The sequence below is a fragment of the Apodemus sylvaticus genome, chromosome 21 (assembly GCF_947179515.1).
Source record: "Apodemus sylvaticus chromosome 21, mApoSyl1.1, whole genome shotgun sequence".
Lineage (NCBI taxonomy): Eukaryota > Metazoa > Chordata > Mammalia > Rodentia > Muridae > Apodemus > Apodemus sylvaticus.
In genome coordinates, this window is record NC_067492.1 from 49,438,312 (window position 1) to 49,449,453 (window position 11,142).

Consider the following 11,142-nt stretch of genomic DNA (forward strand, 5'->3'; position numbering starts at 1 on the left):
AATTCAGATCTCAGCACACACTCGCCAAGACCACTGTCCTATGCATCCCTGAAACCTCATCTCCAAAGGTAGCAGAGACAGCGGGAGCTTAATAGTTTCAGCCTAGCCCAGAGAAGTGCAGCGTGAGGTTTAAGAGACACTCTCCCTCAAAGGAATAATCAGAAAAGGACAGAGGATAGCAGACACTGTCTTCTGACTTCCACGTTCAGAACTGAGTGTACTTACACACACACACACACACACCTAAAGCTTACAAAAATAGTTTAAAAAATATTTGCAAACTCTTAAAAATACTTTAAAAAATATTTATCTGGAAGCAGGACACATCTAGTAAGTGTGATACAAAAGTGTTTGGAACTCCATTGGATGATATTAAATAATTACAAATGATATTTTAATGCTTCCTTGCAAACTGATGAAGTCTCTACTCAAGCTCACAGCTTAACCTTAGGTTAACATCCAGCTGATCCTCAGTTTGACTTTGCTTCCCTCAGGTTGAGTGACTTTTTACGTACTGGAAAGCTAGTCAATGGATCACGCCTCTTGGCTTTTGTCTGGTAGAGCAACCAACAAGGATTAAGCAAGAACTACATTGAAAGTACTAAGAACAAGTTCACTGTGGAGGACTTAGCTAGTCAGGGAGGACATGTGTTTAGCATTATATTCTAAAATGGCGGTCTTCCTGCCTCAGCCTCTCAGATTCTGGGACTGTATCAGCCTGCTCATGACCACTAGCTCTAATTGTAAAAGCCTTAGTGAGTTAGTTCATTCTGTGGAGTGGGGACTTCCCAAGATCTTCCTCAAGCCAGGCAAGTACTTTACTATGGACCTACATTTGTCTCAAACCACTCTCAGATAGTTGGATGAGTGTTAGATTTTCACACTTGCTGTTGTTTGAGGTTTTGTTGTTGCTTTTCATTTTTGTTTTTCAAGTGCTGAATTGCTTTATGTCAACTCAACCCAAGCTAGAATTCTCTGAAAGGAGGAAACCTCAATTGAAAAAAAAAATGCCTCCATAAGATCAGACTATACATAAATCTGTAGAGCATTTTCTTCATTAGTGATTGGTGGGGGATGGATGGGGGTGCAGCCCATTGTGATGTGGGTAGCGCCACCCCTGGGCTAGTAGTTCTGGGTTCTATCGGAAAGCAGGTTGAGCAAGGCATGGGAAGCAAGCCAATAATCAGCGCCCCTCCATGTCCTCTGCAACAGCTCCTGCCTCCAGGTTCCTGCTCTGTTTAAATTCCTGTCCTGACTTCCTTTTATGATGAACAGAGATATAGAAGTGTGAGCCAAATAAACCCTTTTCTCCCCAACTTCCTTTTTTTTTCTGTCATGGTGTTTCACTGAAATAATAGAAACCCACACTAAAGCAGTTTGTCTTGGTGGTGGGATTGAACCCAGAGAGCTTCAGATTCCAGATATTAGTCTCATCCTGTGAGGCATTTCTAGCTCTCATTCAGATAGAATTTTCATAGTGAACGATTCTGAGTGCTCTCCTTAAACTACAAGCACTTAACTCACTCCTTTGAGAAATAAAATATGTCATTTTCTTTCTGTGATCTTTTAAATTAACACATAATATGTAAATACATAAACAGTGTATAGAGGTTTTTCATACCATTTCCCTTTGTACTTTGGAAGAAGTATTCCATTGCTACTGTCACTTCAGTGACGTTATATCAACCATGACTTTAACACAGCCTGTGTGTTCAACTCAATGTCCCTAACAATGGAAAACATCAGAGGAAACCATTGAATAATTTCACTGTTACGCCTGATGCACAGCTTTGTTGAAAATAGAAAGGCAGATGAGTGGATGGACGGATACATAGATGGATAGAGAGAGAGAGAGAGAGAGAGAGAGAGAGAGAGAGAGAGAGAGAGAGAGAATATTGATAGATAAGTAGACAGATAATTGTTTAGATACTCAGATGGTAGACAGATGGATAGATAACTGACAGATAAATGATAGACAAAACTCCTGTTTAAAGTGCTATCCCTATCCCCCATGAAAATTATTAATTTAAATAATTTCCAAAGGAGATTATAGCAAGGCTCTATGATTTGACAAAATCACAATCTCCTTTACTCAATCACTTACCCCTCTGCATGGTCCCCAACATACCATCAGGGCCAACATACAGCATGCCATCATACAACAATAGTTGCATAATGCAAGACAGACTTACTCCCTTACTCCAAATATGCCTCAAAAACAAGTTTGAAAAATATTACTTAAGAGTGCTGCACTGTGCTGTGATGACACCCACAGGTCAGCAAAATTACAGAGACAACTGGGAAGATGTAAACTCAAGCATCCACAGTCACTGTCCCTGAGCCTTGTGCAGATTAACTATAATGAGATGCCCACAGGGTAGAAGATGAGGGCCACAAGAGTGCCTCGAATAGAAGGCAAGTCCTTCAACAGTCACAGACTGATTAGTGTGATTTAATCAGAATGCATAAAACATCATAGTATTTCTTTTATGTGTGCATATGTATGCGTGCCTGTATGGGTTTTATGTGTACAATGTTCATCTAGGTATCTGAGGAAGGTCATAAGAGGGTGTTAGATCCCCTGGAATAGGAATTAAAAGCCCTTGTGAGCTGACCAAAGTAGATGCTGAGAATCAAACCGAGGTCCTGTGCAAAGCACTGAGCCTTCTCTCCAGCCATAAGCATTTTAAATCATTTTTATAAAAGATGAAGCATTGACATACATAAAGAGGATGAACTGAGATATCTTGACTCCAATAATTCCTATGCCTGAGACTCTGGGAGCTTCCTTTTAAGTTTCCCACTAAGAATCCTTCCTAGGTATACACTACAACTAAATCTTTGAAACACAAAGACTGCATGAACTTTACATGCAAAGATTCAGTTAGAGCATTATTCTTTAGATTTATCTATTGAGAAATTTTTATGCTGAAATTATGTATTGAACACTTTGAATATTAAAGTACATGTGGAATGAGAATCTGCTAAGGGTTCTCTAGTAAAGATTTCTAAGCAACATACAAAAAGAGAACCAAAATAACCTGGCTTTTGGAGTAAGTTCCTTCCCTCGGCCTTTAGAGAGAGCAATCAGTTACTTTAAAAGAATATAGAAAAAATATACTTTGAACATGTGATTACAAGTCCAAATTGAAAATGTATGAATGACAGGCATTTACTCCATGCAGATTATAAAACATGAAACTTGTCTCTCTAACTATTAGCACCACTGAGTGGAGAAGGCAAAAATGGCAGACACTCAGTAAGCATTTTGCTTACTAATTACAACTTTCTCCTGTTTGGACTTTGTGTTTTCAGATGCTGGGTGCCTACCTGGAAACTGCCGTCTACTTGGTTGCTAAGAGATAAGATGGTTTGGCAGCTGTTCCTGTCAGTCATGGACTTGCCTTCTAGGATTTTGCCTGAAGGCCATGGAAGTTAACCACTACCCACGTGGTGGGGAAGGGGACTGGCTGACACGGAGGACTAGTGCCATGTGACAGAAGGCACACCAAGGTTTCAGAAGGGAAATCAGAAACTTTTAAATTTGCATAATGTAGAACAAATAGCAAGCGTCTCCAGGGTTAACTTCACTTTCCATTTCCGAAAACTAAGACGCAATTGTGTTGTCTTCTAAGTAAAGCTGACTGGCTCGTCTGCAGTACTAGGACCAGATACTGTTTTGACAGAAGCATCTTGTAAGATTTAAAGTCATTCAACTAACCTGCATCCTCAGAGCAGAGCTGAGGCCAATAGTCTAAGAGCATCTTCTGCCCAGAACTCTGATGATTCTTTACGTGTTTTAAGGGTCAAGACTCAGTTTGTCAACCTATTCTCACTTTGTCAGAACAGAGGCCTGTATCAAACACCCTATTGGCCATTAGTTGATCACAAATAAATACTGATTTAACTCATCGGTGAGTATACGATTTAGAATGTTAAAAATCAATCAGAAAATGTTTCCCAAAGACATAGAGCTTCTAGCTTCTCATCACAGTCACGTTTCATAACCTTTCAAGGACAATCTCTTAAGTCACTGTTGAGAGAAACTCGCAAGAAAAAAGCATTCTATATTTTCTATTTTTTCTTTTAATGAAAATAGTTTTTCATACATAATATTCTGATTGCATTTTTCCCTCCTCAACTCCTAAGAGATCCCCCCACCTCCTCCCACCTGAATTCACACCCCTTCTGTCTCTCATTAGAAATCAAGCATTCAAAGAATAATGATAAAATAAAATAAAATAGGACAAAACAAAAATCAAAAATAGAAGAAGAAAAAGAGCCAAACAAAAACCCCCACATAATATGCACAAGGCTCAGAGACACACATTCTCTCTCGCACACACAGGACTCTCATAAAACGCTCCCTTATTTCCTTTTCTTCTTTCCTTCTTTCTTTCTCTCCTTTTTTCCCCCTGCAGAAGCATTTTAACTTACTGCAACTCCTACAGGTTTGGGTTTAAGGCCCATGTGCTGAGTCCAGAGGCACTGATCAATTACTGTGACTTCATGTCAATGTTTCCCTGGAGTATATCCCAAAGAACACGAGCTAATGTGTTTCCTCCCACACTGAGTCAGCTGACGGTGTCCACTTGCCTAAGCCTCTCCTAACTCTACCTCTAACACAGCGGCAGGCAGCCACTCTGTGGCTGAGTCTCTGAACCAAGTCAGACTGATATCATTCTGATTCCACATCTCATTAAGAAAATTTCTGTGCAAGCAAGGTCCTCTAAATGAAGATGTACACCTATAAAAGGGGCCACCTAGTGCCCGTTGTAGGAGAGATGAATTCATCCCTGTCTTCTGCTCTTTCATGTATTTTATAGAGCTACACCTTTATAAATAACTTCTTGCATACTAAGGGGAAATGTAAGCAAAATGTAATGCCCACATAATGATCTCAAATGTCATTTTAGAAAGAGTGAGGAAGCAGGAAGCAGGAGAAAGAAAAGCATAAAGTAAGATAAACAAAGAAGACATTCTACAACATAAAAGCCAGTGTGATAGAATGTCCCGCAGGGTTTCCCTGGTAAGTTGGTGCTGCCTGAGCCACATAATCAACTGAGCATCCTTGCCCTCAGGAAACCTCAGTTCGCTTACAGAGACTGCCACCTCTCTCTCCTCTGGGTTTTTCCAGTAAGTTTTGAGTGGCTGCAACTATCTCATCAATATGCACATCCCCACCTATAAAGCTTCTGTCTTCAAACAGAAACCACTGGATGTCCTCCGAACCAGAAACCACCTTCCCAGAGGGAAACAAAATCAAAGGTGGAGAGGGGCAAACACAGGTGTTTCTGGTTCTCACATCACCTAGAACCAGTTGGTTGCAACCCTTACTGTCCATCCTAGCAGCAGGCTCCGGGATTTACTCGGGCTGCTTGCCCTGCCAGAGGCGCCAGAGGGGCTCAAGGAGGCTGTGGTGCAAATCTGAGACTCCACATGATCCCTCATCACCCACTCTTACTTTGAAGCCCCGATGCTCTAACTCCTTCCTGACTCCTCTTTGGGGTAGGTAGAACCCGAAGGTAGTATAGGGGAAACAGGCCTGTCTTGGGCATGGGGGACAGGAGTTGCTGAAGGTGGGACTGGAGATAGCCGTGGAAAGTGTGCTCTTTAGTCAGCTACGATCCCAGCATCCCTTCCACGTCCTAAGGACTAAGACCACTTCCTCTGAAGCAGGAGGAAGCCGGTGACTGGGACTAGGGCTGAGAAGCAGCCCCTAAACACTCCCAGTCGCTGCAGCATCACGGACCCCCTCAAAGGGACCAAAACCTAGGTCGGTCAGCTGGGTCAGAACTCAGTATCACCTGGGGGTTAGAACTCGTGTGTGTGTGTGTGTGTGTGTGTGTGTGTGTGTGTGTGTGTGTGTGTGTGTGTTCACGAGTGCGTGCCTGACCGAGGGAGCTCCACTAAACAGTAATCAGGGTCACTGGGGTATCTCCAGCAGCCGCCCCCTGTAAGGCAAGGCTGAAGGGACATCGCTGCTGCAAGCTGGGAAACTTGATAAGAAACACACCAGCTGCCTCTCAGGCAGGACGTGCTCCCCACCACCACCATCCTGAGCTGTCCAATGCGCACGATCACAGCCTCCGGATTCACCCATCCTCACCCTCAGCACCCTGCAAAATTCCCTCCCCGGATCCCCAAAAATCCCAGGAAGGATGTTACCTCTTGCAGAAGCTGAGTAGGGGGCGATAGCAGCAGCAGACACTTTTCAGGATGACTTTCCTGCGTTCTCCAGTGAAAGCGTGTGCGCCCAAGCAGAAGCTGTAACCTGCTATTTATAGCGGCGAGCTCAGCACCCGGGGCTGGGAACCCGGAGGGTGGTAGCGTGCAGGGCGCGAGCCGAGCCTCCCAGCTCCCGGCTCTCAGCTCCCAGCTCCCAGCTCCGGGCTGGCAGCTCACGCTCCGCCCGCCGCCCGCAGAGCGCGCCCGGGAGAAGTTGCTCCTCGGCCGCAGCTCACACGCCCCCTGGCACTGTCGCCACGTCCCCACCCCCAATGCCCTGCCTCTCTTACTCGTCGTTGTAGGCTCACTCCCTCAGAGCGGTCTCCTCCCAATGTCACCAACCAGCCACCAAAGAGGAGCAGCGCCTGTCTCGCAACTGGTGCAGCTCGCCTTCCTGCCACAGATGGAGTTGGTGGCCCGACCACACAGCTCGAAATGACCACAACACGCTGCTTCTGTTTACTGACACCCGCCACTCAGACTCTGCGCTGTCACTGGGGGCAGCTGCCCACCCTGGAGTGCAGGATCACAGGGGCGAAGCAGGGATGGCCCAAAGCAGCCACAATGCGACCCAGACAGGAGAAGCGGCTGCAGAAGAGGGAAATGTGAAAGGACATGAGAAGGTGGCTCAGACTAGTCCCCACTGACTGTCCCCAGGAGGAGGATTGGGCGTTAGAAGAGTGTGAAGCGCTGTCCCACCTTCTGGTGACTTCTGCGTGTCACGGTCCTGAGAACTGCTTCTTCCTTGCCAGTGTTTCTCCCTAGACCCAGGCTGAGCAGACCTGGGCACAGGGGCAGACCCCAGTCACTCCCCACCTTACAGAGTGGCGAGTGCTCCCAACCACCAGGCTTGGACCTTTGACAACCTGGTTGTGTGGAGACACTCCACCCTCGGTGTGTTTGAGGTGTCAGAAAATTTGGGTGTGTAATCACGCTGTCTGGAAAGAGATTGAAACTCCCCCACTTCCTCGCGAACAAGCCCAAGGGGTGAGGGGTAACCTGGATAGTCCGGCCTATGGGGGTGGGGCAAATGGCTCTCCCCATCTGCGCCTTACAGGTGCCACCTGGCGGCTTTCTTGGAGAGGTTTTGACCACTCTGCTCAGAGGTAATCCTTCCCAGAGCTTACCCACAAAGGCACATTAGTCCTTTATCTTTCTTGCAACCCTTTAAACTGGCATTCTAAATAAAGTACAAAAGCGTGTACACAAGTGTGACATTTGTCAGACAAAGAGGCTGGAATCTTAAAAGTCAGTGAAATCAATTTGGGTTAAGGCAGTGCTTAACAGTATTACAGTATTACAAAATGGGAAGCTGTGTCTGCCCCCAGCTGTCACCCCTGCTGTCACTGCCTGAATCCAGACATCCATTTACTTCCCAAGTATTTGCTACTAGACATTATCTTTGTTGATGAGGGCAGGGAGTTTAATGGTTTAAATTTTTATATGTATGGGCGTGTGGGGGGGTGCTAGTGGTGATAGGAGGTTGTCTTTGATTGGCTCCGTTGGTTGATTGGGTTGGTTGGTTGGTGGGTGGGTGGGTGGGTGGGGGTTCGTGAGTGGGTTGGTTGGTTAGGTTGCTTGTTTGATAGGTTGGTTGATTCAGTTACTTTGGTTAGTTAGCTGATTTGGATGGTTTGTTTGGTTAGTTGATTGGTTTGTTTGTTTGGTTGTTTTGGCTGGTTGGTAAGTTGGTTGGGTTGATTCCTTTGGTCAGTTGGCTGGTTTGGTTGGTTAGTTCATTTGGTTGGTTGGTTGGTTGGTTGGTTGGTTGACTGGTTTGATTGGCTGGTTGGTTGGTTGGTTGGCTGGTTTGGAGGGTTAGTTTAGTTAGTGGGTTGGTTTAGTTGGTTGGCAGGTTGGTTGACTTAGTTCTGTTGGTTGGTTGGCTGGTTTGTTTGGTTAGTTCATTTGAGTTTGTTAATTTGTTGGTTGGTTGTTGGTTGGTTAGGTTGGTTGGTTGGATGATTGACTGGTTTGGTTATTTGGTTGCTTGATTTGGATTGGCCAGTTGTTTGGTTAGGTTTGGTTGGTTGGGTTGGTTAATTTTGTTTGGTTTGGTTGGATGTTTGATTGGTTTAGTTTGGTTTTCAGATATTTTGTTTAGCCTCTACAATCCCAGAGCTTACAGTAGTATTGAACACACCATAGTTCCAACAAATGTCTAAAGACTAACTCAAAACCCTGTGGGTCAGAATCTGTTGCCTTCTTTTCACCCTACTCCCCAAAGCCCGGCCTTGAGGGCTTTCTCTCCAATTCATTTCTGTTCTGGTCAGCCAACATGTCATCATAGGTGACTGAATGGGGGAAAAAAGTGGGATTCTGAGGACAAACTCGTCCATCAGACCCTGTCAAGTTGTGGGTCACTCTTGAGGAGTTTACTATGCACCTTTAATGCATCCAGTTGCCTGCCATCTTCACACAACCTACTGGAAAGATGGCTCAGATCATCTGCTGGGAGCAGGGCAGCCCAGAAAAATACACAGAATGGAAAACAATGAAACTGGGCTCCAGAGCTTTACCTCACCAGAATTGCCACTAATGCATCTCTTCTCTGGCTTCAGAGAAAAATTAAGTGCAAAAAGAAAATGGAGCTCTTGGACAATGAGTTAGATGCTGCCACAGAAGTGTCAGACTCAGTAAACTGATCCCTCTAAAATAGAGTTGTCAAGCAGAGTTACTGACTGGACAAGAACACTCAATGTGAGAAACTCCTAGAAAGCCCCAGTGTTATTAAAATTCAGACACAGGTCATTCTGACCAGTCTCCTTCACAGAAGGATGTAGCATATCAATGTAAATCAACTGGAAAGTATAAAATAAAAAGAGGGGTTCATTCTATCAGATCTGTGTACCACACAGATTTTAAAGGTTCCCACCAGCCTAATGTGCACCTATTTTGTTTATTTAGTGGCACTTTCCCTGCTTGGTCTGGAAGATTCCGGAGCTTCTATGGTTTAAACTCATTCAGCCTCTGATTTCACAAGCCCTGGAGTTTCAGCCTCTTGTGCTCCTGAAACTAAACTCCATTTGCCAGGGGAGAACGGAATACTTTCTCATTTCTCTTTGAAACACCTTTATAGGGTCAAAAGTTAAAGGTGATTCCCAAGAGTTAGCATGTTCTCTAAAGCAATAAAATCAAATCAAGGGCCATGAGTCTGGTGTCACACCTCCTATGCAATAAGGTAGTTGGCTCACTTTCCATACATATATTCATTTTCTTTAGAGAGGTCATCTGTGAGCATCTATACCCTAACAATTCTTCACTATTCAAAATTTCTTCTGAAATACAGCATCATGTGTTGTATCAGATTTTGTCCTTAACTTTAACTATCCATTCATGTTTATGATACTCAGCAAAGCAAGTCTTTGGGTTTGCTCATTTTTTTCCTATACTGAAAACAGATTCTTTTCTCATACTTTCAATCATATCCTGATTATAGTTTACCCTCTCTCTACTTCTCTCATCTCCTCCCCCACTGAATCCACTCCCTTTCTGTATCTAATTAAGAAAGAATAGGCTTCCAAAAGACAACCACCAAATAACATATTTGACAAAATGAAATATAATAAGATGAAGCAAAAACTACCATATCAACCTTGAACACAGCAACCCAACAGGAAGAAAAGAGTCCTAAGAGCAGGTATCAGAGTCAGAGACCCATTCATTCTCACAGTTTGGAGTCCCATAAAAACACTAAGCTAATAGCTATAGTATATATGCAAAAGACCTCTTGCGGGCCTGTGTAGCCCTGTGCTTCCTGCTTCAGTCTCTGTGAGCTCATATGTGCCTTACTTGGTTGTTTCCAAGGGCCTTTTCTCATGGTGTCCTCCATGTTCTCTGCACCCGAGAGGAGAGATTTGATGGAGATCTCCAATTTAGACACTCTCTCTGCATAATGTCTGGCTGTGGTCTCTGCAGCCATTCCCATATGCTGTCAGAAGAAGCCTCTCTGATGATCACTGGGTAAGACATTTATCTACAAGTACAGCAGAATATCATTAGAAGTCATTTTATTGATTTTTTCCAGTAATGTTTGTTTACCCCAGATCTCTTCACTATCTAGTTTTTGGTTCTTGGTTACTTGAGCTGTGTTGGATATGGGTTCCTTCTCATGAAGTGGGTCACAGATCAAATCAGACATCGTTTGGCTACTCCCACAATGTTTATAGTTTTTTTATAGACAGGACAGATTATAGGCCAGAGGTTCTGTGGCTGGTTTGGTGTTATTTCTCTTTCAGTAGCCTACAGAACACGTTCCCATACCAAAGAGACTAGAACATAGGAGGGAGAATCCCAGATACATACCAGCTTGATTTCTCCATGTTCGATAAGTTGTGCAGATGTTGTCCTCAGCAATGGGGCCCTGCTGTCAGTTGGTGGAGAGCAACCTTTTGTCATAGAAATAGCCTGGGTTGTTTGGGAATTTCCATGGGACCCTCTTAGTCAACAACTCAACTGAATGCACTCTGGTCCCACCAATGTAAGCTTTGCCTGGCTGCAAAAGATGACCAATTGAGATTGCATACCACCCATTGCTAGGACTTCTCATTAGGATCATTTTCACAGTCTAGGAAGTTTTCACTGCACTCATTTTCACACCATTCCCACAATGCCCCTCCCCAATCCCAGGCATCTCTCTCCAAACTCTCTCCCTCCTCCCCATCCCCAGCCACCTGATTCCCAGTCACCTGCACCCAACACCACCTGTCCCCAGTCTGCCCTTAATATCTACTCTATTTCTCCTCCTAGGGAGATCCATGTGTAGAGAGAATCTCTTATAAGCACTGTCTGCCAATTAAAAAAGCTAATGGCCAGTGAGCTGAGGCAGGAAATAGGATTCTAGCAGACATCAAGAGAATAAAAGGAGAATCGGGGAAAGATTTGAGAAAGTTGAAAAGAGATGGAAGGGACTGG

The 11,142-nt window shown here is 44.3% G+C and overlaps 1 protein-coding gene across 9 annotated transcripts in view; it reads right to left on the reverse strand.

Annotated features, from left to right (window-relative positions):
* Positions 1-6,608, reverse strand: part of Inpp4b (inositol polyphosphate-4-phosphatase type II B) — a 762,101-nt gene extending 755,493 nt beyond the window's left edge. For 7 of the 9 annotated variants that reach the window (XM_052167331.1, XM_052167337.1, XM_052167336.1 and 4 more), the window contains exon 1: positions 6,169-6,426. The gene's annotated coding sequence lies outside the window, so the exon portion shown is untranslated. Of the gene's footprint in view, positions 1-4,437; positions 4,507-6,168; positions 6,427-6,518 lie in introns of those variants that run through there. The other 2 variants (XM_052167328.1, XM_052167329.1) reach the window with 2 other exon arrangements.
* Between the last annotated feature and the right edge of the window lie 4,534 nt (positions 6,609-11,142).